Source organism: Micrasema longulum, unplaced genomic scaffold (assembly GCF_059751315.1).
Source record: "Micrasema longulum isolate JH-2025_06_02 unplaced genomic scaffold, ASM5975131v1 h1tg000809l, whole genome shotgun sequence".
Lineage (NCBI taxonomy): Eukaryota > Metazoa > Arthropoda > Insecta > Trichoptera > Brachycentridae > Micrasema > Micrasema longulum.
Genome location: NW_028278001.1, coordinates 161,223 through 189,152, shown reverse-complemented (window position 1 = coordinate 189,152; position 27,930 = coordinate 161,223). Strand labels below are relative to the sequence as shown.

Genomic DNA, 27,930 nt, shown 5'->3' with positions numbered 1-27,930 from the left:
CTGCCTACGTTTAAACATCTACATTTCCTCGACTCTTCCGTCTGTTGCCCTTTTTTAAGTAAAAGAGCTGAACCCTTTATTCATGTAAGCGAAACTCATCTGGCTAAATTATTTTACCCACTAGGCAACGCCAGTAAAATAGTTTTTATTTTTTTACTTCTTCTTATGCCAGTTAGTTTAATTATCAATGTTTTGAGTTTTTCCAAATATTTGTAGACGGAAAACATGTTTGAGAAGGGAATACGGATGTCTGGGCATATTATATTACATCAAAGTGACAAATAAAGCGAGCCTTTGACAGCCATATTTTTATTCTGATGATCTAATGAATACAGCCATATGCATAAGGGCGGGTATATTGCCTTAAGACAGTTTCTTCCTACCTACCTAAACCGTTCAATTTGAGAAAATCAGTGGTATATTAACATACTGTTGGCTTATTAAAAATTTCATTTTAGTACACAATACTGATGAACATGTATACTTTTTTTAAGAAGTAAAAATTGACTTAATGTCTACAATATTTTATGAAGAGAGGAGGGGTTTAACAGGGGATGAACGAGAGAGGAAAAAGGAAAACCTTAAATATTGAGGAAGTGACATTACATACGTGATTTGAATGTAAATAAAGAAGGGGCGTTTCTGAAATTATTCCATAATCGAGCAGCTACTGCCGTGAAAGAGGAGGTAAACAAAATATATCGTTACATTGCTTGTTTTATTTCAATGCACATTATATTAGTAATTTATTTATTGTTTTTATTAGTTTTATTATAATAAAATAATATTGATAACAATTGAATTTTAATTTTAATAAATAAAATGATCAATTTTATTTTAATACGTATTTTATTAGTGTTTATATGTAATTTATTAAAAATAAGTAATGTCTTTTTTTTATTTGAAGTTTTCTGTTTATAAGTAATATTTTTCGTTGTTTGTAAACCAAATAAATAATATATTATATGGCTTTAGAAAATCAAGAGTTCTTCTTTGATTTTATTTATTTTTTCAATGCACAAAAAACACAATTTTATCATAGTACAATTATTTTTTTTTTATGTCCCATCCCGACTTGTTTGAAAATTCCATGTTAAGCCGGGATTCTTCTTTATATAAATCAAAAACATATATAAACATATGAAATAATATACAAAATAATAAGAACAATATACAAAACAATAAAAAAAAAAGTTATTAATAATTTATGGAAATTTTATAATTCGATTCGATAATTAATTGATAGTAAAAAAATACAAAATAATGCACTAAAGTAATAATCGTAACACATCTAAATGGTAGAATATGTCATTTAATAAACATAATTTTTTGCTTCTATCAGCAATATCACAGGTTTAATGGGTTTTTATTCATTAATATGTATAACATCAAGTATATAACTTCGATCTACATAAGATTTTCTAGCTAATTATTTGATTTGATGAAATAAGTGCGTTGTGCCTTATAATTAATAAAGTCATTAAACAGAGTTATTGTTCTCCAAGTAATCATTAAAAACGGAATTAAATTTTTCTCTAACTAACCATTTCCCAGAAACAATTTTGCTCCATTATTTCACAATGTTGTTTTGTAATTCGTTATGAAATATTATGCTTAATGCTTTTATTTTTATTCGATATTATTAATTTTATGACATATTTAATAAAATTAATTTTTTAAAAAATTGCTTCGTTTTTGTAATAGTAAACATATTCTGATGTTTATACTCAAAATCATTTCACTCACTGACAGAAGTGTTCATGAAATTAAGTGTTATGCCTAGAACAGCGCGGTAGATACAATTTACCACCAGAATTGAGGTGTTTATTTTCTATTATTTTGTATTGAAAATCTTATGCCATAAGAGTATCGTCATAACGCACAAAGGGTCAGTCTACCAGTCAGATTTAAAAATGCAATATGTACGAGTATATATAATCTTAAGAAAAAAAAAAGTATTATTAGTCGGCCTCGTGATGTAGTTAGTGGTCAGCGCGTTTCCCTACCATGCGAGAGGTTTTGGGTTCAATTCCTGACATGGTTGACATAAAATATTTATTTAAAAGGGTGTTTTAACACTAGAGTATTTCGTAGTCCCTTGACTGGTACCTGAAGCGTAAGACTGATCGTCTTACCTTCATGTAACAAAAATGATCAAGATACACAACGATCGGTGTACCAATGCAGTGACCTATGCACCATTAGGTGCAGAAAGGGAATGATGATGATGATTATTAGGTTTGTAAGACGTAAATCAACATAAAATAGGTTAATGTCAACGTTTCAATAAAGTGTTAATGGTACATAGTTGTAAAACATGTTATTAAATATTGATAAAAAAATGTGTATAATCTCTCACTGACTTTTTCATGTCTACCAATTTCAAGACGTACACGTCTCTTCATCAGGACACTAATTACACTAAGATTTCACGTTCGTGTTAGCTACTAAAAGCATGTGTCCTATCAGCCATCGGTTTTATATTGTAGTGCAGTTATTACTATATTAATATGACGGGAATTTCATGTTAGTATAATTAGTTTCCTGACGAATAGACGGATACGCCCGAAACCGGTAGACACAGAAAGGTCGGTATGTGGTTATAATTAACATTGCACATACGTGTTAGCTATTAAAAGCACGTGTCGTATCAGCACGTTGATTTCATATTATCGTGCCACTTTTACTATGGAATTTGCATATTAGTATAATTCGTGCTAGCTAATAAAAGCATGTGTCCCATCAGTTTTATATTGTTATCATTTATTTATCATTTATTTATTCATATATATGTATATTACAAAATGGAATATCTTAATTCATACATATAGAAATAATTAAAAAATTAGGTATATATAAAAAAAACACATTAGTATACAAAATATCCAAAGAATAACATGTTAAAAAAGTAAAAGAATCTTGTAACGAAAAACTCCCTCAGAGACATGAAAAATGACAATGTCCAAAGTGATATTGTTCAACATAGAGATAGCCCTTCCAACAGGCATAACCATTGGCAGGTTGGTCCTGTATATTGGAATGTGAAACAGTCTATGCTGACGCCGTCTAAGGTAATTATCAGGAACATAAAAGCTAATGCTCCGCATAATTTCAGGGTTGTCAATAATACCGCGCAACAATCGAAAGAAGTGTGTTGTTAAATACACATTCCTTTTAGTCTTCAAACTGCTGTAACCAAGCTTACCCTGGAAGAACTCAGTGCGATAAAGCCATGGATAATATCCGCACTCCCTCATGTAGAGAAACCGAAGAAATTTCTTCTGAACCCTCTCCATCATAAGAGAGTACTTCAACTCACACGGTCCCCAAATCATCGAGCCACTCTCGAGTCTACTTCGCACCAACGAGTTATAAAGAATTCTCAGTACTCGTGTACTACCAAAAAACAACATTTTCAATGAACTACTACAAACTGTTTCGATCTGATCAACTGTTATGCAACTATTACTATGGTGCCAGTGTATAATGGGATTCACATGTAAGTGTCCTGCTGAAGAGACGAATACGTCTCGAAACCGGTAGACATAGAAAGTTTAAATGCATTTTTTTATTAACATTTAATGATAATTGTCAACTGCCAATCACCGCCGCCGCGCCGCGCCTAACCGCCAACCGCCAACCGCCAACCGCCAACCGCCAACCGCCAACCGCCAACCGCCAACCGCCAACCGCCAACCACCAACCGCCAACCGCCAACCGCCAACCGCCAACCGCCAACCGCCAACCGCCAACCGCCAACCGCCGATTCTTACAATTTCCCATTTCACACCTCCATACTCCGTATTCCATACTAACGATACTATCAAAGTGTTACTATCAAAGTGTCGCGGCAATGTAATTCGTGAGAACATTTTTTGCGAACCTTTATTATTTACCACTTAGCCTATAATTCCTAGTCACCGCACCGACTGTAAAAGAGGTGAACCACATTACGGCACGGTTATCATGACTTGTAACTCAATTGACTATTGTTACTAAGTGCTCTTGTTTTATCCGAGCTGCTCAGTCCAATTTACTGAATGGGGTGTCCTTGAAGACTTTGCGAGGATATCAAGCATTGAGGAAGGCTGTATAGGAAAAAAACTAATTGGGTCAGTCGGTGTGAAGCGGGGTGACCATCCGTTGATACCGTAAACATTTTTTGAAAGTAATTTAGTTTTAGATTTCGTTAGTTTAGGACTTGAAAAATAAATATATAGTACAATATTTTGAGTTTTTACAAATGTTTGTAGACAAATTTTAACTTCACTGAAATCCACAGATGGAAGAAGTGAAGAAATGTGGATGTTAAAACGTATGGCAAGAAGGTGAATGTTACACAGTACGTAAAGTGGCCAATTAAACCAGCCAATGACAGGTCATAAGCCCTGTAAATTCTTAGACTTCTATATTCCCTTCTCTAAAATGTTCTCCATTGCTTTTGTATTTTGTTAATCTTAATGACTCCCGAAGGGGTGAAATCCAGTCTTTTGTCTACAAACATTTGGACGAACTCAAAATATTTTAATAAAACCAACCGGTACAAGAAAAAGTTTTGAAATTGGAAAATTGTTTTCAGGCGTTGCCTAGTATGTGAAATAATTTGATTAGATGAATCTCTTCACTACAAAAATTTTTCTTTTTTGACTTCCCTCAAATCAACAGATGGAAAAATGTAGGAAATGTGCATGTTTAAACATAGGCAAATAGTAAATGTTACACAGTGTGTAAAGTGGCCACTCAAACCAGCCAATGATATGCCATAATCGTTGTCAATGCCTAGACTTCCATAATCCCTTCTCAGAAATGTTTTCCCTCTCTGTTGCAATAAAATTATATTTGAAGCACTAACTTTCTCGATATACATTATAAGTTTTTTAAAAATTTTATTTATTATTTTTTTAATTTTAAAATACATATTATAAAGGAATGCCTAGTAAGAGAATACCCGTGCTAAGGCAGACTAACATTTATGTTTATTTATATATCTACATATACATACACACACACACGTGTGTTAATTATTATTAATTATAAAGGAAGCTTGCGTAACTTTGAAACCAGTCGGTTATAAAAAAGAGTGGTTAAGAACAACGCTGTTTTGATTTAATTTTTAAAATAAATTAAATAAAAAATTGACGGGAGGAGTGCTCCCAAAACTAAGGTTGTTTTCTTTGAAAACAAAAAAATAAAAAGAGATTTTTACATAATAACTCACCATGAAGTGTTACATAGTGAATGATCAATCAATATAAAAATATTTACATTCATGTTTATTTTTGTTTATTTGTTTAAATTTAATGTTGTGCACACAGTGCTATGTTAATATAAATCTAGACAATATTACGAACAAAAAATAAACCTAACACAGCACCAATTACGTACACAACACAATATATGAAACAACTATCTAACAGTACAACAAGATGTAAGAAGAATTTGTGCTTTGTGTGAATTTACTAGTGATTGTGTTTTTATTGTTGTGAGTATAAAATGTAGTGCGTGGAGTGAGGTGTATGGAGTGATGTGTATAAAATGTGGTGTTTATGTAGTGTGTATTCTGGTAGTACCTAGTTTAGTATTAATTGTTTCTGTTTATTTTCAAAGAGGCTAAATGATGCTAATATTACAGTAACTTTAAACTTTGAAGTAGGGCACACATAAGCACATTCCCCTATGTGCTCCAATAATAACAATAATAATGTAATCAAGTTATCTGTTTAATACGGCATTCAAAGTGTGCACCGTGAATTTTTGCTACAAAATTTAGTGCTGATAAGAAAATGGCCACGAGGTGAACTCTTAATTAAAAAAATAACATTGATTGAATTGTAAATGAGTATGTGTATTTATATATTTTTGTTCGTATGCAGGCTAATAAACGAATACAGTTCTGTGTGTGTGTAATAGATCTAGAAGCCTAGACGAATGTTTTTACTCGATGACTACTCTCACGTAAAAATCCTGAAACAGGAAAAGGAAAAAGGATGTATCCGCCCTGTAGTGGTAGGGGTGTTTTTTACCGGTGAGGGTTCGATTTTAAATTTATTGGGGATATTTAAAACAGGGGTGTTTTGAATACCGGGGACTTGTCTTCTTATCAATATTAAATTCGTGTTAGGCGTTAAACATAAAGTTTTGAATTATTTCATATTTAAAATGTTATTCAACAAAGTTGATGTCGAAGCAATATATAATTTAATCAATCAGGTTTGAAAAAATACCTTAATTATTTATGTTTAATTAAATTGAGTATATAAATGCTGAGACGTTTTTTTTTTTAATTTAAGAAATAAATAGAAATTTTGTTAAACGATGACTTTCGTTATTCGATTTTTTCAACACAAAAAACTAAGTTGTAGCATAATTTATGAAGGCTTTTAAAAATCGTACTTAAATTTTGTGATTTCACCGAAAATCAAACCATGAACCATTTTGCGATGCTAGAATTATATTTTAAATACTTTATTTAGTTTGTTTGAATTTTTAATTTTTCCTGTAATTTGTTGTATGTCTTTTGTGGTTCTAGAATAAGGAATTACATGTAACCTCCGTTGATCGCGGGGGATACGTTCCGGACATAGCCGCGATATGCGAAATATCGCAATCAACGGGGGATTTTTCACTGAACTCTATCGGATATTTTTTAGCTAATTCTATGTCTTTTATTATATAAATAAAACACGAGTGATACTTTAATCCACAAATTTGGAATATCCAGTGACCGGTTTCATCGCTTTCGCGACATCTTCGAGACTGGTATCTTTATTAAAAAGTTAAATGTATTTTTACAGAACAGAGGTAAGGATACATAATTCAAAGTTATATGTAAGTAAATTAAATAAAGTTATTTTTATCTTAAGGATCATTATCAACAAATTTTCTATGGGTTAACTAATGAATTGATATAATGCTATTTTAATGAGTTTAAGTATTTTATTTTATTTTTGGTGTCCCATCCTTCGTGAGTGTGGTTTTGTAAATAATGATTTCTGAAAAACAAAGGATGAAAAGTCATGTTTTCCAAATTTGTGGATTAAAGTATCACTCGTGTTTTATTTATATAATAAATTACAATGAACTTCCATCAAGAATTTTCACTTACAAACTTAAATGTTTTATTCTATGTCTACACATGATTCTAATAGATCTTTCCAGGTCACAGTGATGTCAGGAGCTTGCATAGCACTGATCTCCACCACTAGGAATAAGCTGATTCGCCAATTGTTTTAGGACAATGTAAGTTTGATTGTTTTTTAAACCGATTAAACCAACCTTTGCTTGCTTTAAAAACTTATTCTCTTCCATATTGAGATTTTGAATGACCCCAAAGATTTTTTATTTAGTCTCTTTGTTGCACAATTGATCGCGCTGTGTGCTCAGGAAATTCAAAATCCTCACCGACAACTGCAAATATAATGCCGATTTCTATCATTTCGAATAGTTTAAGTTTCTTTTCTAAAGTCACAGGTGAAAAATATCGCGTTATAATTAATCCGTACTCGACGGGGTCGTGATCAATGGGGGTTAAAATTGCCACGGCGACGGGGTTGCAATCAAACTACCTGTGTAATTTTTTTAATTGATGTTCTATCTTCGTAAGTCACCTAAGACATAACCTCTTGTGGTTTCGAATGATTGATTTTTGGTATGTATTGATCGTTCTTAGATACAAAGTCCATTAAACAGTTTTGATAAAAGGTCTCTTGGGTGTCTGCGAATTTATGTATTATCACTCTTATGTACCGATTTTTTGCTTTATGTGAGGGAACGTATATGTATTATATAATGGGTCAAAATTAGTGACAATGTCAAACATAGCGTGTATTCTACTGTAGTATGAAAAAACAATACCGAAAGTCAAAGGAAACTTATATTTAAACAAAAAAATACAATGGTTTTGACCTACACTTGTGTCTGGCAACAAAAGAAACCTAATTATTTTACAAACTGCTGTTGTATGTTTATCATTCAGACTGCACAATAAATCGCAGAAAGAAAAAAATAAAATGTTAAACCAAAATACTTGTTAAGTATAAAGAGAGATAAAAGGATCTATTGTTTCAGATATTGAAACTGAAAACTAATATGTTAGAGGGTAATGGCATACTACCCGTATTTCACCTTTATCTGAACAACTTATCTCCCTTTCACTCTTGTGTTTTTCCAATCGTCTTCATAAAACAATGCATACCTATGTTTTTTCTTACATTCTTAAGTACGTACATTCCAGAAAGCACGAGAATTCAGATTAAATCGGGTTTAAGATACATATTTTAAAGCAATTTGTTTTCAGGGCAAAAAATCTTGTAAACTGGTAGTTAAATGACTTTTAAATTACAAGGATACAATACTTAACCATTTTGCATCCATAAGTATGCATACAGAAAACCCAGACAACCTTTACAAATGATGTTAAAAATATTATCATCAACAATAGAATTTGAATTTTTAAAGATATATTGTTAAATAAATGTAATCCGTAAGGGCATAAGAGTAAATGAATTTGAAATAAAAAATATTTAACATAAAAAACAAAGATGAAGAAAATTTTAAAGAAGAAAATGAATGATTTCCAACCTCTTTCACAACTTAGACTATATCTTTGTTCTAGCAACGAGAGAACCCTTTAAATACCCATTCACCACTACAATTTTGTTTCCTTCTCTTTCACAGTAGTAGCTGCTCGAATGTGAAATAATCTACCCACCAATATTATAGGCGTCCTCCTTCTTTATTTACATTAAAATCAAGATTGAAATGTGACTTTCTAATTATTTTAAGTTCTCCTTTTTATTTTCTTTCCATCTCCTCTCCTCTTTTCATAGTACGGTGTAGATTTTTAGTTATTTTTTGTTTATTTTTTTTTTGTATATCTAGAATATGTCCATGTACTTGTAATTTTCTCAAACCGAACGGTTTGGATATGTAGGAAGAAATTGCGTGAAAGCAATTTGTCCGCCCTTTTAAAGTGTTAAATAAATAAATGACCAGAATTGTAGTAATATGGATATTCAAACGTAGACAAAATAGTGAATGTTATACTGTGTCTAAATTTATAAGAGACGCAGGAGTAGAAACAACAAAAACTATTTTTAGAAACACCTCCCAGATATTAGCCTATGCAGATGACCTAGACTTAATCTCCAGAACTGTTTTGGGATTAAAACGTGATTTCTTAAAGCTAGAAATGGCTGCAAGTGACATGGGTCTTAAAATAAATACACCTAAGACCAAATATGTGTTAGCAAGAAAGTCACAAATAAACTATGTACATTGATTGGATAACACCACATAGATAATGTCAATTCCTATAAATATTTAGGTTCTGAAATGACTAATAATTACAATTATAGTACCAAGATTAGAGCATGGCTATCAGAAGAAAATAGATGTTATTATGGCTTGTTTAAACATCTGGGATCCAAATTGCTCACTAGAAAAACTAAGACCATTATTTACAGAACTCTCCTCAGACCGGTCATTGTTTATGGTTCCGAATGCTGGGTTATGACCAAAAGAGATGAAAATATGGTTTAGTATTTGAAAGAAAAATATTAAAGAAGATATTTGGTGCTGTCAACTAAAACGGAGAGTGGAGGAGACGGTTTCATTACGAATTAGAGACACTGGCAAACCCAACATTGAAAAATTCATCAAAATAATGATATTACAATGGTTGGGTGATGTGCATAGAATGAATGATAACCGTACCCCAAAAAAGATTCTTTATACCACACCGGAAGGCCGACGGAGCAGAGGCAGACCAAAATTAAGATGGCTGGATAATGTGGAAAATGACATTAGAGCAATTGGCCTGACGAACTGGGGAAGAGCCGCAGGGTGCAGGGACGAATGGTAACAAATTCTGGAAGAGGCCAGGGCCTACAATGGGCTGTAGCGCCACTGATGATGATGATGCGGTGTCTAAAGTGGTCACTCAAACCGACCAATGAGATATCACTAGCCCATTTAAATGCCTAGACGTAGGTATGTACATATTTCGTCATGTTCTCGATCTCTGTTGTAATGTGTTTATGTATGAAGTATATTATCCTGCACGTTTTATCGTCTTCTACCTGCCTCTACCTACACACAAAACATACGCACATAGTAAGTAGTATCTACGATACATTCAGAGATACAGAAACCGCGAACGATAAATCTTTGTCTCATAAACGCTAATATTTATGTGCTAAATTTATTTAAAGCTAAACACGCGGGAAATCAGTGGATATTTCGTCTCTATTTCACTTTATTTACCTTTTTTCGTTTTCTTAATACTCTCCGAGGTTTATTACAAACATTATTTAAGCCAGAATAACCAGACTGGAACGTTTTTGTTTACCTTTCAAATCAAATCCAACTTTTGTCCTTTCCCAAACACCGCCGTAAAGCGTTCTTTGAAAAACTAGTTTCATACAAAAATTGAGAAAATTAGCTCAGAAAAACTAAATTTTTAGTCGTCAATACTATTTTTTCGTAAAATATGTGACTTCCCAAACTAATAAAATCAAAAAAATAGTAGATAAAAATGTTGTGAGATCATCACAAACGATCTGTTTTAAACTCGGAATATGCTTAATCATCCGAATACCTTAAATCCCTTAAGCCCGAGGGTTTATTCAAATATACGCGAAATGCAAAGTTTAATTACTCACGTATCTATCTAAATTATAGGGCGTAGACTTATTGACGATTTTTCATTTAGTAAGTCGGCATTTGTATATTTATTTTATTTTATAAATTTATCTCATAAATAAGTATACATATTTAATAACAGAGAATCTACGTACAATAAGATTAGATAATTAATACGGGGCGTCCTCTGGTTAGGATAATCTCCATCTAACATGGCTCAGCCTGTTCTAAGATGGAGATTTGTTATGTTTTAAAGTAAAAATTGTTTACTCATATAACAAAAACAAAAAAATACTAATTAGTAATAAATGCATAGCTAATCAAATGTAAGAATCTAATAAGCATTGCATCGAAAAGTTCGTTTTTTAGTATCGCACCCGACTTCTGGCTGATTTTTTCGTTTCGGAAGCGAATTCCTGTCGTCCTTATAGATAAGCCATTAGGGCTAAGTTTTTAATGTAATATTTCACAAAAAGTACATTTATTTGATCAAATAAATACATTGAAAGATAATAACACATTTTCCATGAATCGAATGAGAGTTCTTTAGTTTGAGACTGATTATTATTATGATAGTTTTTTTTTTACAATACACATAAAAAGTAAAACATAGTATTAAAAAAAAAAAAATAATTACTTAGCAATGAAATACAAATGAACAGTAACAATAGAGAACAAAAAATCCCACAAAGCATGACCTGTTTGTGGGTATACAAGAATTGTTTATGAGTTTTTGCTCCTAAAATAAAGAGACAGGTAAAATATTTTTGTGTAATATAAGAAAGAGAAAATTAAATATTCTGTAAAGGATTATAAGGTAATTTTATATTAACTAAAAAAGGAAATAAAAAATTTAAAAACAGAAACACAAAAATATTCCTTATTATTAAAGGACAACAAAATATATCATAAAAAAACGAGTTAATTTCCTTAGTTTGAATCCAGGATGGTGCGCGTTTTTAAAAAAAAGAAAATTTTGAAAGTATGGGATCAAAGAAATATTATCAGTCAAAAAGAATTGAAAATTTTTGGGCCTATAAAATATGCATGTCTCCAAAAATAAAATTATTTTCTAAAAATGAATGTTAAAAATTTCCAAAGCATAATTGATAAAAAAAAATACAAAAAAATTTCAAATAATTTTTGTATATACATACGGAATACATAATATATTTATATTCACCTGAATAAATTAAGGTCTAAAAGATTCAAACAATTTTGCCATTTTTGATAATAAAAAATCAAATTAATGATACATAAATTATGTTTAAAAAAATAAAACAAAGCTTAATAAGAATCATCATATGGTTTCAAGATTGTACCTCTTTTTAGAATCGAGAAGCAAATATTTTATTTAAAAAATTACAACAGGGATGGAAATCATTTTAGAGAAGGGAATATGAAAGTCTAAGCATTAACAGGGCTTATGAACTGTCATTTGCTGATTTAAGTGGCAACTACGCACTATGTAACATTCACCATTTTGCCTATATTTGAATATTCATATTTCTTAAATTCTCCCATCTGTTGATTTGAGTAAAGTTAAAGACCTGAAACCTTTATTCATGTTGAGAGATTCATCTGATCGAAATATTTCACACCTAGACAACGCCTGAAAACAAATTTCCATTTTTTTAACTTCTTTATGAACCAGTTGCTTTTATTTATTAAATAATCAACAGATGAAAGAAATAAAGATATACGGGTGTTTAAATATAGGCCAAATGGTGAATGTTACACACTCTGAATGAACCAGCCAATGACAGGTTTACGACCTGTAAATGCCAAAACTTCCATGGTCCTTCTCTAAAATGTTCTCTATCGCTGTTGTAATTTGTTAATCCTAATGACTTTCTAGGGGGTGAAATCCAGTATTTTGTCTACAAACATTTGGACACACTAAAATATTGTAAATATTTTATTATTTACTCTTGTAATAAAAGCATTTAATTTGTGTAATATTGGGAACAGATTTGTAGAAGAAATGTAGCATTGCATTCATACCTAAGATAGTGTAGACGCTTTAAAAAAATCGTACAAATTATTGAATTTAAACAGCCAAAAAAAGCAATGTTTTTTTAAAAAGGAATGTTATTAAAACAAAGCATCAACTTGGCAAGTAACTCAGTAAATTCTAGTTTAGTGCATGTATGAATTTAGATTTTTATTTGTTTATTAATTTTGTTATTTTTTATCTACATTGTAATTAACCGTTTTAACCATCATGGTGGTGTTTGCATCCCTTTTGACTCTGCATGTAATTTATGTATTTGTAAATACTACGTGTACTACAGTGACGGTAAATTTGAAAGTGTATTTTAGTTTTTGCATGTTGGTGTGGTGAGTGTCCCGAAGAAGAGACGGGTACGTCCCGAAACCGGTAGACATAAAAAGTCGGTAATATTTACCAACATTAACAAAAATAAACTTATTTAAATTCACAAGTTCTTTATAATCAATTAGTAGTTGAGTGTTGTGATGGATTTCCGGCTTCCGGGAAGCCAACCCACCAATCAGGACAACTCACTGAAGATAAATAGTGACAGCACGCGCGGAGCAATGAATAAGTTACAAATCTTTAAGAAATCGTAGTGATAATAATATGATACATAAAAAAATAAATATTTTATTGGCTTAGTTCTATAGTCTTTTAATAATAAATAATAAATAAATAAAAACCACTGAGCTTCGTCATTGAGGTCTTTAAATAATCAACAACGATGTCTTATAAAGTGATAAAGTTTATAATATTTTTCCGTATTTATTTTATTTATTTTTATTTATTAAGGAAAAACAACAGTTGTTATATAAGAATACAAAATATAAAAAATTATACATTCATCCAGTTAAAGTTTTTCACAAATATAATGAGAGAATATGTTACACAGTAAAGAGAAAAATAATATATTATATAAGATATGAGAAAAAAAGAGCTCTGAAAAGATGGGGAAATAGAGTGGAGGAGTGAAAGAGAAGGATTTTCATAATATAGTCGACCAATTCAAAATTTTGATATTATAATAAAATAAACATAATTAAAGGAACATAAACTTATTACACACTGACAAATGTTTTATTTTACAGTGTTTCAAAAAGTTTTTTTTTGAAGTCACAAAATTTTGTATTAAAAATATCTAAATGGGGACAAAGGAAATTAAATTTGGAGCAGCTACGATAAATAAACGAGTTTTGAACATAATTTTTTTTGGGAAATAAATTATTAAAAAAATGAACTTGTCGTGTTGACTATACGGGACAATTGATTGAAATACGCTCTAAAAGATATGGACTATCGATAATATTGTTTAAAATTTTGAAGAGGAAAGACAGATCAGAAATGCTTCTACGTTTAGTTAGGGAAGTTAAACTATGAAAGGAATAAGAGTCTTCATACGAGTCAAAATATGTAAGAGATTTACGATCCAGAAGTTTAAGGAATCTATTCTGTATTCTATTATCTATTTTAATAATGTTGAGTGCAGAGGTTTGCTTTTTGTCAGTACATAACGATATCAATCGGTGAAACTTTGTATTTTGCAACAAACAATTTTCATGTCCCACAACTCAGCAATTTAACTCTATCTACCTCAATCGTATATATTTAATATAAATTGTGATGATTTTACAAACAAATAATATTATTCGATCAAATATTATGGGCATTTTCTATACTTAGAGTAGTAGATAATTAGGTGAACGAATAATGAGCAAGGTTGCTGAAGCAATTTTTTACAAGATACATAATAGGAATGATGTCGTAATTTAAGCTCCATAAATTTTCTCAAATAATCTATTTGAGTTTATTTAAACGAGATGATAATAACATATGTTACTATAGAAATAGTGAGCCATCTTCAACTCTTTTGCCTGCATAACACCTATTCTCCTAGATGGATGCGAATCGTGGCACCTCACTAGGACCCAAAACAGCAAAATGCTGAGTTTGAGAATAGGTGTCTCAGAAGAACCTTAGGTGTGCGGTGGTTTGACTTTATGCGGAAGGAAGTAATTAGAGAACGGACGCAGCAAACTCCGGTGACAACTGTCATCAAGCGAAGTCGTTACAATGGCTTGGCAGTTGTTTACTGCGGATGCCTTCTGAGAGCCTTAGCCTTGCCTACTTTACAAGGCATCGGGTTCTATACGTCCTGGACGTCCGCTGCAGACTGTTCGTCGGCAGTTCATGTCAGAACTACGAGACGCGAACCTGACTTAGGAGGATGCACAGGAGCTGGTAGCCGACAGAGATGCCTGGATGGTTTTCGTGGACGCCATATGCTCCAACTAGGGAGCGGACATGGAATGATCTTCAACTTAATTCGTTATTCAGATTTAAAGTTATAATTCGCTCATCAAAATACCAATAACAGCGTTTACAATATATTTTCTGGAAATTTATAGAGAATCACAAATTTGCATATTTAATAAGTTAATTATTAAATTATAAAGTTGACTCTTTCAACCTTTTATTCACTATTAATTTCAATAAACCCTCTTGCGCGACAAGAAATAAATGCTTATTTAATCTGCTTGTCTGGAACTGGTTGCGCCATATGTACTATGTATATTTGTATTGCACATTTACTTATAGGTTGTGGTGTCAAATTTGTTACTACCTACTGAGACCTAGTAAAAATGCTGTAATTATCCTTCTGTGGGTACACTTTTTTTGTCTCCAGCCTAATAATAACTGGACTGTCACCAAATATACACGTGATTTTTGGTATTTCCAGCGCGATCGCAAATAATTTGTTTTATCGATCAAAAAGTCAGTGTGTCGTGCTATCGCATATTAATAATCAAGAAACGAACAAGTGCCAATCCTGACCACAGGATCAAAGAGAATCTACGCGAGAGAAGTTCGAACAATAAAGTGCCAATAATCCCAGTACAAGGTAGGTAATTGCATTCATTTGTATTAAGGTTCGGTGGCAAATAATATAAAGATAACGCCAATCCGCGAACCAGCAATATTTGATCGTCCATCAGCTTCTGACGAGTAGCGCAATCAGTAACACTAGCTATGCACAACATTCTTTCCTCTATCGTTCTTATTTTAATTACAATGTTTTTTTTTATCTATCGTTTTGCTATTAATACGTACGATTACTACTTGAAAATATAACTAGTTTGTCTTTCAGCCTTATCTTCAATATTTAATCATTGTTGACATTATGTTTCCATAAAATAAATACATTAATAGTCCAAATCATGTTTATAAAATAAAAATACAGTACATTCAAAAACTGTCGAAAACTGTGCAATCAGTGGTATTTAAAATGTTTTTTTTTCAACAGTGTTTGATTATGTCCAAATGCTTGCAGACTGGCTGGATTTCCTCCCTAGGGAGTTGTTCATATTTAAATTTATTTCAACAGAGAGGGAAAGAGTTTTCGTGAAGAAATTTGGAAGTCTAGGCATTTACAGGGCTTATGACCTGTCATTGGCTGGTTTAAGTGGCCACTTTACACACTGTGTAACATTCACCATTCTGCCCATGTTTAAACATCCACATTTCCTCAACTCTTCCATCTGTTGACTTTTGTGAAGTGAAAGAGCTGAAACCTTTATCACGTGGGTGAGATTCATCCGGCTGAACCAAATCACCTACTAGGCAACGCCTGGAAACAATTTTCCAATTTTTATACTTCTTCTTTTACCAGGTAGTAATTCAACAGTGTTTGATTATGTCCAAATGCTTGCAGACTGGCTGGATTTCCTCCCTAGGGAGTTGTTCATATTTAAATTTATTTCAACAGAGAGGGAAAGAGTTTTCGTGAAGAAATTTGGAAGTCTAGGCATTTACAGGGCTTATGACCTGTCATTGGCTGGTTTAAGTGGCCACTTTACACACTGTGTAACATTCACCATTCTGCCCATGTTTAAACATCCACATTTCCTCAACTCTTCCATCTGTTGACTTTTGTGAAGTGAAAGAGCTGAAACCTTTATCACGTGGGTGAGATTCATCCGGCTGAACCAAATCACCTACTAGGCAACGCCTGGAAACAATTTTCCAATTTTTACGGATGAATCTCACCCACGTGATAAAGGTTTCAGCTCTTTCACTTCACAAAAGTCAACAGATGGAAGAGTTGAGGAAATGTGGATGTTTAAACATGGGCAGAATGGTGAATGTTACACAGTGTGTAAAGTGGCCACTTAAACCAGCCAATGACAGGTCATAAGCCCTGTAAATGCCTAGACTTCCAAATTTCTTCACGAAAACTCTTTCCCTCTCTGTTGAAATAAATTTAAATATGAACAACTCCCTAGGGAGGAAATCCAGCCAGTCTGCAAGCATTTGGACATAATCAAACACTGTTGAATTACTACCTGGTAAAAGAAGAAGTATAAAAATTGGAAAATTGTTTCCAGGCGTTGCCTAGTAGGTGATTTGGTTCAGCCGGATGAATCTCACCCACGTGATAAAGGTTTCAGCTCTTTCACTTCACAAAAGTCAACAGATGGAAGAGTTGAGGAAATGTGGATGTTTAAACATGGGCAGAATGGTGAATGTTACACAGTGTGTAAAGTGGCCACTTAAACCAGCCAATGACAGGTCATAAGCCCTGTAAATGCCTAGACTTCCAAATTTCTTCACGAAAACTCTTTCCCTCTCTGTTGAAATAAATTTAAATATGAACAACTCCCTAGGGAGGAAACCCAGCCAGTCTGCAAGCATTTGGACATAATCAAACACTGTTGAATTACTACCTGGTAAAAGAAGAAGTATAAAAATTGGAAAATTGTTTCCAGGCGTTGCCTAGTAGGTGATTTGGTTCAGCCGGATGAATCTCACCCACGTGATAAAGGTTTCAGCTCTTTCACTTCACAAAAGTCAACAGATGGAAGAGTTGAGGAAATGTGGATGTTTAAACATGGGCAGAATGGTGAATGTTACACAGTGTGTAAAGTGGCCACTTAAACCAGCCAATGACAGGTCATAAGCCCTGTAAATGCCTAGACTTCCAAATTTCTTCACGAAAACTCTTTCCCTCTCTGTTGAAATAAATTTAAATATGTTTTTTTTTCGTTTAACTTTAGCGTGAATTGCGGTATACCTATCAGATATGAATATATCGTAATTGGAGACGAGGAACTAAAATCCCAACCGTCCATGCGCTCTGTAACTGCTAGACGTGCTTGGATATTCATTATTGTACACCGTTCTTGAGGTAATTTTATAAAAATGACGCTATACGAATCATTCAAATATAATAATTATATAATAAAAAAGTGTGATTGCCCTTAGTTATAGGAAATAAAAACAGTTTTGTGACAAAAATGTAAAATTCAAATGTGAGAAAATTATTTAGATATTTAGAAATGTGCAACAAATTTAACATTAGTTTGTTTTATAAACATAAGAGTCATTGCGCTCCGCAAAATGTGAGTAGATAAGCAGATGATGTCATCAAATATGTTTTTTCTATTGATCAAAAGCAACGAGAAGAATCGTTTATAATCACTATCACAGTCCTAAATACTTTACATGATCGGCTGGAGTAAATTTATAATTTTTTATAAGAATATAAGATAATTGAATTTATCTTTTTTACGTTCGCATTCAATATTATAATGTTAAATATAATGAGTTACAAATATGATATAAATGTATTTTTGCTAACAATTTTTTTACAAATAAATATTCCGATTATTTTATTCATACCAAAAGGTATTAGTATTTTTCAAAAATGTTGGCGCAAGAAAATGTCCCAAAATTAAAATATGTCGGTAACTCATAAATAACCACGAAAACATTTCTATTAATATTATATATTATATAAATCGTTTCATGCAAGAAGTTTAAAGTAAAAAATGGATTACTAGTACTAAAATTCACGAATGTGCTAATATTTGCGTGGCAAAATGACAAACAAACACCCTAAAATAAATTATTCTGAAAATATTATTCAAACATACATTACTGTTAAAAATAATCTTTTCAAACAACAAAATGATTTTGATTCTTTCGTTTAGATCCGCATCTTTTTTGTGATTATTTAAGAAGTTACCTATTTTTTTAAATCAAAGCTCTAATCTCACATTTCACCGCAAAAAATCCATAAATTAATGCATCTACATTTAGACTCACTCTTTTTCAATCAGTTGGCAAATCGTCGAAATTTCTTCATTTTCTTCGTCAGCCGATGACTCTTCATATAAAGGGTCCATGGAACTAATTTGACTTTATTGCTGATTTATCTAAGCATATTTTAGTCTTGAGTCTAAACACGTCGTATTGTCCAATGACGATACCACTGACTACTTTAAAAAACAAAAATGGACATAGAAAACCATTATCTCTGCGCTCATCGCCATGTCTAGCTTTATATGTAAAAAAGGTTGTTCGGGATACTTAACTGTTTAAATAATACAACGTCGCAGTGTTGGCTGAGCGAGCGAATGTTTTAAACTTGTTTATTCAATTATTATTTAATCATAAATAAGTAACGAGTCTGAGTTTACTGGATAATTAATTTTGTTTTAACTTTCTCGGCTTCCTACCATGCAATGGAGGCTATTTTATTCCCATGGGAAATACTTCGAAATTAGACCAGGTCACATTTTAATATAATGGGGTAGTTATATACACGAAAGTTTGTCCCATGGAAACCTGCTTTAGGTGGCTGATGTATTTTTCAAAATAAATGTATTATTACTGTTTACTACGTAGAAACTACAATGTGGGTCTACATATTGAATATAATTATTCCGCTACAGGTTTATTTGTTGTAGTTTGAAAGGTTAACATAATGTAACGGGCAATTGATTTAGTGTTTTATTAGTGACCAATGAAAGCAAAAAACAATAACTTTATTAAAGTCTTTATCTGAATGTATTAAGGAGATTGATTATTGATTTTTCTAAAAGGTTTATTATTTCCGAATATTAACGTTATGACAACTTAACTGTTACTGACCTAACGATACATACATAAATATTTTCCAAATGAAAGTAAATTCTACAAAACCTTCTATGTTTTAAAAAAAATATCTTTAGTAGCTAATTTTTTAGGAAAATAATAAAAAATATTTCCTGACATTTACTTATACTATTACCACCACATTCTTTACGGTTTCCAATGCAGACACTAGAATGTTAATTAAACCAGTTTGGATTAAAATCATCAATAAATTATTATTTACTTTTCACAAAAGTTCATTCATGTATTTATTGCCAACTTGCTGAGAAAAATAAAACTAAAATCAGAAAAACAGGAATATAATTTTCAAACTATTTACGTATAACTAAAAGATAACAGTCGGCTATTCGGTATTATTTTATCGGCCCTCCGTACATCGGTTAGTTACGTTCTCGAAAATTAAAAAGTTTCAGCTCTTTCGGTCTTGCAATAAATTGTTTGCTGTTTAAAACGATCAAAAAGTCGGTAATAAAGAATAATCATTTAAAACAACGCTTCCATTATCATTTGCTCCTGGTAAGTAGCACAGAAAATAGTAAAAAAAAACTTATCGGTAAAAAAATGTCATCACATCTTGATAAAATACTTTCACAACTTTCGAATTTTTAAACTTTATAGTTTCATATTAATATCCCTGTTCTTACCAGCGTCAAATCAGAAATTATTAACCGGGTTAGCATATAAAAGCTACAAACGAAGGATTCATAAAAAATTGACCTTTTGAATACGTGTCACCATTTGTTGTGTTCAACAAAAGGACCTGCATTAAATATAAGAGTAATTATAAAGATTTTACAAATAAACATGCATATTATATTGATAGATTATATTATTTGGATCGTAAAATTTAAGTTTTATTAAAAAAAAACTTGGTTTATATTAATTATATTTTAGAATAATTTAGAATCCGCTCTTTATTAATTTCTTAAGAAACGATTTATTAGGCGTTGACTTGTTACCGGAAATTGGAATTTAAGTTTTCTAAAATGATAAACGATGTCATATTTGAGAGACATTTCAATTAAGCAACGTTATCAAATAAATATGAAGTTAGTAAACTGACGTGTGATTTAAAATTCTTCAAACGGTTTTCTGATTGTAAATGTGTCACTCTTTATTTCAGGTTTCAGTCAAAATTAAACTTTTACCATGCGAATTGTTTATTTTGATTTGTTTTGTAGCTTGCTTACGTTTTGAAATAACAGTTTTATCTGTTACAGAATTATTATCAAAAATAAATTTACAATTTGATTGAAGTTACCTTTATGTTTCTTATATATTCGTGGATAGATTTACTTGAGAGTAATCAACCCTACTGTTATGTACATTGCTTGAAATGTAAACGTTTTTATAAAAAACAAGTTGAATTAATTTATGGCCTTTAAATGGAAAAATAAAAATATTAGCTCAAAACCACCTAAATGTTTTTTTGTAAGTATTCTTTAGAAACCGGTTTCATGGAAAACACAATACGAAACAGTTTAAATAAATTATGCCGATTTAAGTTATTTAAATTATACGTAAAATTTATAAAAAACATGATATTTGAAACTTTCTGTAAGGTTAGCGTTTTTAAGACATCTTTTTGAACAATATGATTATTTATTTATTTAGATCGAAAATTGATCGCTATCTTCATTAGTTCATTATCAGTGCTTAGATGTGTGTATCGTGACGTAGGGTGGTCGGTAGAGATTTTCGTAATCGCCCGAGACGATTTATTTCCAACTATACAGTCATGGTGAAGGTATGACGTCCTTATCTTCCCATCATAATTGAGGCCCAGGAACGATAAAATGTCGCAATGCCGAACCACCTTCAAACCAGGTTTGGCCTCGTGGCTAAAATCAGAGATCCGGAGTTGTACCCCAATCTACCACATATTCGTTTCCCGTTTGAAAAATGAGCTATTTACAACTCGTGAATGGCCCCCAAAATTAAAATAATAATCCAAAGACCATAAAGAAAAGAAAACTTGATTACTTCGGGCATGTGATGAGAGGCGAAATATATAACATTTTAAAAGTCAGCAATATTTTGAATTGGTCCAAATTTTTGTAGACAAAGACTGGATTCAACTCCCTAGAGAGCTGTTAATATTAACATTTTACAACTGAGATGAAGAACACTTTAAAGAAGGTAATTTCAATTAAATTTCAATTTTATTTATTCGTTTACATTACAAAATGGAATGTCTTCATTCATACAAATAGAAAAAATTAAAATAATAAGGTAAAATTAGGTATATATAAAAATAACACAAAATTGTACATAATATCCAGAGAATATAATGATAAAAAAGTAAGAGAATCTTTTAACGAAAAACTCCCTCAGAGACGAGAAAAATGTCAATCTCCAAAGTAATATTATTCAACATAGAGATAGCCCTTCCAACAGGCAACAAGGCGGCCTCCGTGGTGTAGTGGTCAAGACGCTTGACTCACGCACGGAAGGTTCCGGGTTCGATTCCCGGTGAGAACACAAAAATAAAAAATGTGATTTTTCTCAAGCCTGGTTGTTCGTAATGTAATTCACCACTGTAATTGGGCCTCCTGGCCTGTTGTGGTGCAAAAAAAAAAATGAAATGAAATGAAATAACTATTGGCAGGTTGGTCCTGTATATTGGAATGTGAAACAGTATGCCAACGCTGTCTAAGGTAATTATTAGGAACATAAAAGCTAATGCTCCGCATAATTTCAGGGTTGTCAATAATACCGCGCAACAATCCGTAATAATACCGTAAAATAGAAGTCTAGGCATCTACAGGGCTTATGACCTATCATTGGCTGGTTTAAGTGGCCACTTTACACACTGCGTAACATTCACCATTTTGCCCATAATTAAACATCTATATTTCTTGAATATTTTCATATGTTGATGTTTGCGAAGTAATATAACTGAAACCTTTATTTATGCGGGTGAGATTAATTTAATTGAATTATTATTAAAATATTGTTGATAAATCCACCTGGTCCATGAAGAAGTATAGAAATTGAAAAAAAAACATTTCTGGCGTTGCCTAGTGTGTAAGTGAAATAATTCAATTACATAAATTTAACCCGCATAAATAGAGGTTTCAGCTCTTTAACTTCACAAAAAATAACAGACGAAAGAATTAAAGAAATATAGATGTTAAAATATGGGCAGAATTGTGAATGTTACGCAGTGTGTAAAGTGGCTACTTAAACCAGCCGATGACAGGTCATAAGCCCCGTAGATGCCTAGACTTCTATATTACCTTACATAACGAGACGGACTTCACTTAACTGGATTTTCTTTCCAGGATTTTTACCTGCGAGTAGCCATCGAATCAAGAAAACTCGTTCAGGGTTCTGGCTCTACGTCACACGCAGAGCGGTACTCTTCAACCGCCTGAACAGAGAATAAACTCACAGAATAATAGCATCCAAGAAGCAAATTAATAGACCTTGAAAAAAAGTATGTTTACCAAACGAGAAAAAAAAAGTTGATAAGAGATAAGAAAATCCGCTATATGATAAAAAATCAAAACAGCATGTCAATGAGGAAGTATTTTTTTTTATTTGTGAATATACTATAGAACTTAGCTAAATTAAACAATATATATTTTTAAGGATCGTATTATCCGCGCTATGATTTTTTAAACTTTTGTATTTTTGAAATTGCCGCGCGTGTGACGTCCCAAATTCTCTTACTTTTATTCTTGGTGAGTTTCGCTGGTTTGCCAGTAGTTGACTTTCAGTAAACAGGAAATCTCTCACAACACTGATATTTGGTTGATTTGAAAGAACTAGTAACGTCTTTTAAAGCAGTTTGTTTTTACTAATATTTATTTTTATTTTTTCATACATTTTTGCGCTCCTATATATGTGCGTGAAAAATTTTAACGCTTATCAGTTCATGGTTTACCTCTTCGTTTTAATTTTCAAGGCACTCTCTTAATACCCATTCACAATTCCTCTTTCTTCTTTAACTCATATAGTGTCCATGCGGCTCGACTGTGGAATCATCTCCCATCCACCATCAAGGATGTTACTAGATTATCTCTGTTTTAATCACGTCTGAAGAAACATCTCCTTTCTCTTCCTTAATCTCTCCTCCTTTCCCTTTTCCTCTTTCTTCTTTTTTATTTTTTCCCATTGAGTAATAGTTTTGATTTAAGGTAATTTATAAACAAATGTGTTTATTTCTATTTTTATATATTTTTAACTTTTATTTTTTTTCTTCTATTAAATATGTTCTGTAACTTGAATTATAAAAATAAAACTTTTATTTTATTATTTGGTTGGAAGAAATTGCCCTTTGGCAATAAGCCCGCCAATGTACAAATAACATTATGTACAAAAAGTTAAATAAATAAAAATAATATTTTTGAGAAACTTTTAAATTTCCATCCTGCCTAAGAAAACATTTTTTATAACTAATTTCCTGTAGCACTCAACTTCCTCATTGAATAAGCATATTCAATCAATCACTTGTTGTTTATTTTGTCAACCACTTATTAAGAATTAAATACCTAAGCATATATTTATACACTCAAGTAATCCATAACCTCCAATTAAGAGTTGATAAAAAATTCTACTCCTGCAAAACGATAATACGTTACATCAGTATTACTTTTTTTTTCCAAATTCCGGTCTGTTTCTTCATAATATTTATCTTGAAGATTTTGACACTCTTCGCTTACAAAAATAAAGGTACCATTAATCTTAATGCAGATTTCGTTGGACTTTCCTTGGTCAATTTTTAATTGCTGATGCATGAAGAAATATATTTAACTTTTGTGACATTATCTTGATCAATGAAATCGTATTTAACCCTTTTGGAACTGAATTAATTCCCGTTGATTTTTAAAAAATTATTAGTATTATGTGAAGGAATTGCCTATTTTTCGAATTTCATTTTTTAAATTTTTAAACGTTTTAAAAGTTAATTAGTAACATTTACTTAAATGAAACCTCGATCCCTCTGGAAATATTTTTGGAACTTCCTTTAAATATAATTTAGAAGAACGACAGTTTGAAATTAATAGTGACTGACCAAAGCAAGATCTTCAGCGGAAACTAAATTTCGGCTTCTGTTATAGTTTCGACCAAAACCGAAATAAGTTAAAAGTCACCTCAAAACGCCAAAAAGCAGACTTATCTTTTTTATTAAACTATACACAGGTAAAAAATACTGGTTCAAACCGTCAGTATGGTCGCAATGAGTGAATGAAGAATGTTTTTGGAGGGTGTGGTTCTATTAAATGCTGTGAATCCCTAGTTGCATTAAATCGACAACACTATAGACTGGTCCAACTCGTAAATGTCCACGTTGCAAACCCTGGGCAATGGGATCACACTCATAAGGGCGTGATCACAGCAGATAACGAGAGGATGGAAGGCAAATTTCTGGCGCCTCCAAACTAGAACCAACCAGCTAAGGGAATGTAATCCCGACAGAAAATCCACCAGAAAAGACAATGGGAAACCACTCTGGTATTTTTTTCCCAGGTCAATCACTATAGCTAGTGTACCCAAAAAGCAATTGTCCTGGCCTCGTAGTAGCGCAGGAGCGAGATGCTTCCGCTGTAGTAATTGCCAACTTTGGGAGGACCTGATAAGGCGCCGCGAGAAAAAGAAACCTTACACAATGAAGTAAAAAGCGCAAATTTAATTAGTAAATTAGCTTTAATATTTTTGCGCCTTTTGGTTCGTTTTTATGTTATACATATAACTAACGGCACTCACCGGCTGATAGCCGAAACAAACTACTCGAAAGTCACAGGTTACGCGGCCGAGTCACGAGCCATAAGATGCACCCGAGTACAGCGGAATGTGATCTGACTCATCCCGGCCGCTGGTTTTGGCCAATTTTTGGCCGAAACTGAAACTTTAGTCAGTCCCCAATTAACTCCAAAACAAACAAGCCTGTCAGAATCCAGCTGTCGAGCTATTTGAATATGAACTTTTCTGTGTAAAACTCGAATAAAAAAGAATGGAGACAAACTTGGAGTAACTAGTAATTAAAAAATAAACTCGCTGATTTTTATTTTCAGTTACTGAAGTAAAAAATATAAAAAAATCGTGTTCATTTAAATGAACACCCTTTCTTTAAGGGTTAAGAGACAGGTGATTTATCGTACCTGTATTTAAAATATTCGCCAATTTATATTTTTTCTTCTTCTTTATCCTCTCCCTTACGTCTCCACTCCTTTCTATCCCCCGCTTTTTTCATCCATGTTCTACCGGTTATCGAGGCAATGTTGTCAGTTCATCTTTTTTGTTGCCTTTGCACACTTCTTTTGTTTGCCTTTAATTTCCACTTTATTATCATTCACAGAAATGATTATTTAGGATAATATTCGTGCGCTCTCCAACATACCCGTCCGCACAGTTGTTCCAATACATGAAGGTGCTAGATATGAGACAACTGTACCTAAAATAATCACTTACACTTCTGGTAGAACAAAAAGGAGAAATCTCAGCAAAATGTCCGTACGAGGTTTTCAGGAGCACGAGTAATGTCATACGTTTTTTTTATTAAATTGATAAAACATACCATACATAATTTTATATAATATTCCCAAGAAGTTTTAAAAAAAACTCATTTAGGGACATGCAGATAACAATATTTATTTAAAGATTTTTTTTATATTTTAAACTATAACATTATTTACAAAAGCAGAATAAAAATTATGATACACTACAAATTAAAAGGGTATAAAAAAATATTTAAAAATTACAAAATAAACATAATACTAGGTATGGAAATAAATTCATACCTAGATATACATTATACAATCTGGGAAAGAAAAATTAAAAAATATAAAAAGTTTAAAAAATTACATGTATGGTATATATACAAACTGAACTCGTACGAGAGTGCAAATGTTAAAAATTACAAGAATAAAAAGTTTTTTTTTAAATTAACAAAATATGCGCACCCAATACAGATTAAAAAAATATCAAAAACCTAAAACCTGAACGACTTTTGCTTAGAGACAGCTTTCCTTTATCGCACCGAGAGTGTTTAATACTTTGGAAGAGCAAGTTATGCTCTCAAGGACAAAACTATTTTATTTTTTTAAGAGAGGAGTTAATGACTGGATTTTCCTTAGTGGAAGGGATTTAAGTGGGAAACACCTTGATGATTTTTCGAATGTTGAGTTTTTTTGTTTACCATATTGATGTGCCATATATTTATTATTTAAATTATTTTAATGTTTCTGACCCAATAAAATATTTGTGGTGATAAACTCGTATGTCTGTGTCAACTAATCACTCGTCCCAACTCAACACAGGACTTTGAGACCCATGGAGTTGGGACTTATGTCTCAAAAAATGTTTAGTAAACTACTTTATAAGTAAACAAATAAACTAATTCTTCTGTATTAATTGTTTTTCAATAGTTGCAGTAAAATTGAAATATTGTAAGTTAGGATAGTAAGTGTAAAATACAATGAAAACACCCACTCCTTTCTCAAAACTGTTCATAAGGTTCTTTAGTTCCTCATATTCACTATCGATTTTTTAAAACTAACTAAACTGCGAAAATAACAAAACATCGAAATTTTATAAGCTTTCATTTTTCCCTTCACTGCAGTATTGTCAATTCGTAATTAATCAAATACACTTAGTACAATAACCTTTATCTAATTTCCTAGTTAAATGGTGTGACTTCCAAATTGAGACCGTGACAGTACTGCGCTCCAGATCCCGCTTCGGAAAGGAAAAATAAGGTAGTAACGCAAACAAAACAAACGACGACACAAAACTTAAAAACACATAGGAAACGATCGATTTTCGGCTTTTCGTAGATCTCTTCGCCACTAAAACAGTGTAGGATGAAAATGTATTGGTATGGTTTAGCTCGAAGTCTACTATGTTTACCGTGTTTATGAACATATTATATCCCATTATTTTTACTGCCCTTGTTTACTGTCTTTGCTACATAGTTTTATGTTCTTTTTGCTCAGTTTCTTGTACATATGTTTCTTCATCTAACTGTTGTAATCGGCTTAGACCGTATATATAATAAATAAATATCTTCAACAATGTTTGAAATTGTCCAAATGTTTGCAGGCTGGCTGGATTATCCCCTTAGGGAGTTTTGCATATCTGGATTTGTTGCAACAGAGGGGGAAAAGATCTTTGAGAACGGAATATCTTGGCATTTAAAAGGCTAATGACCTGCCATTGGCTGGTTTAAGTAATCACTTTACACACTGTACCATTCACCATTCTGCCCATGTTTAAACATCCACACTTCTTCAACTCTTTTATCTGTTGACTGTTGCGAAGTAAAGGAGCTGAAATCTTTATCATGTGGGTGAGATTCATCCGGCTGAACCGATTCACCTGCTAGGCAACGCCTGAAAACTATTTTCCATTTTTTA

The 27,930-nt window shown here is 32.0% G+C and overlaps 1 protein-coding gene across 2 annotated transcripts in view; it reads right to left on the bottom strand.

Annotated features, from left to right (window-relative positions):
- Positions 1-27,930, bottom strand: part of Ih (hyperpolarization activated cyclic nucleotide gated potassium channel Ih) — a 257,200-nt gene that overhangs the window by 215,162 nt on the left and 14,108 nt on the right. The window lies entirely within an intron of this gene.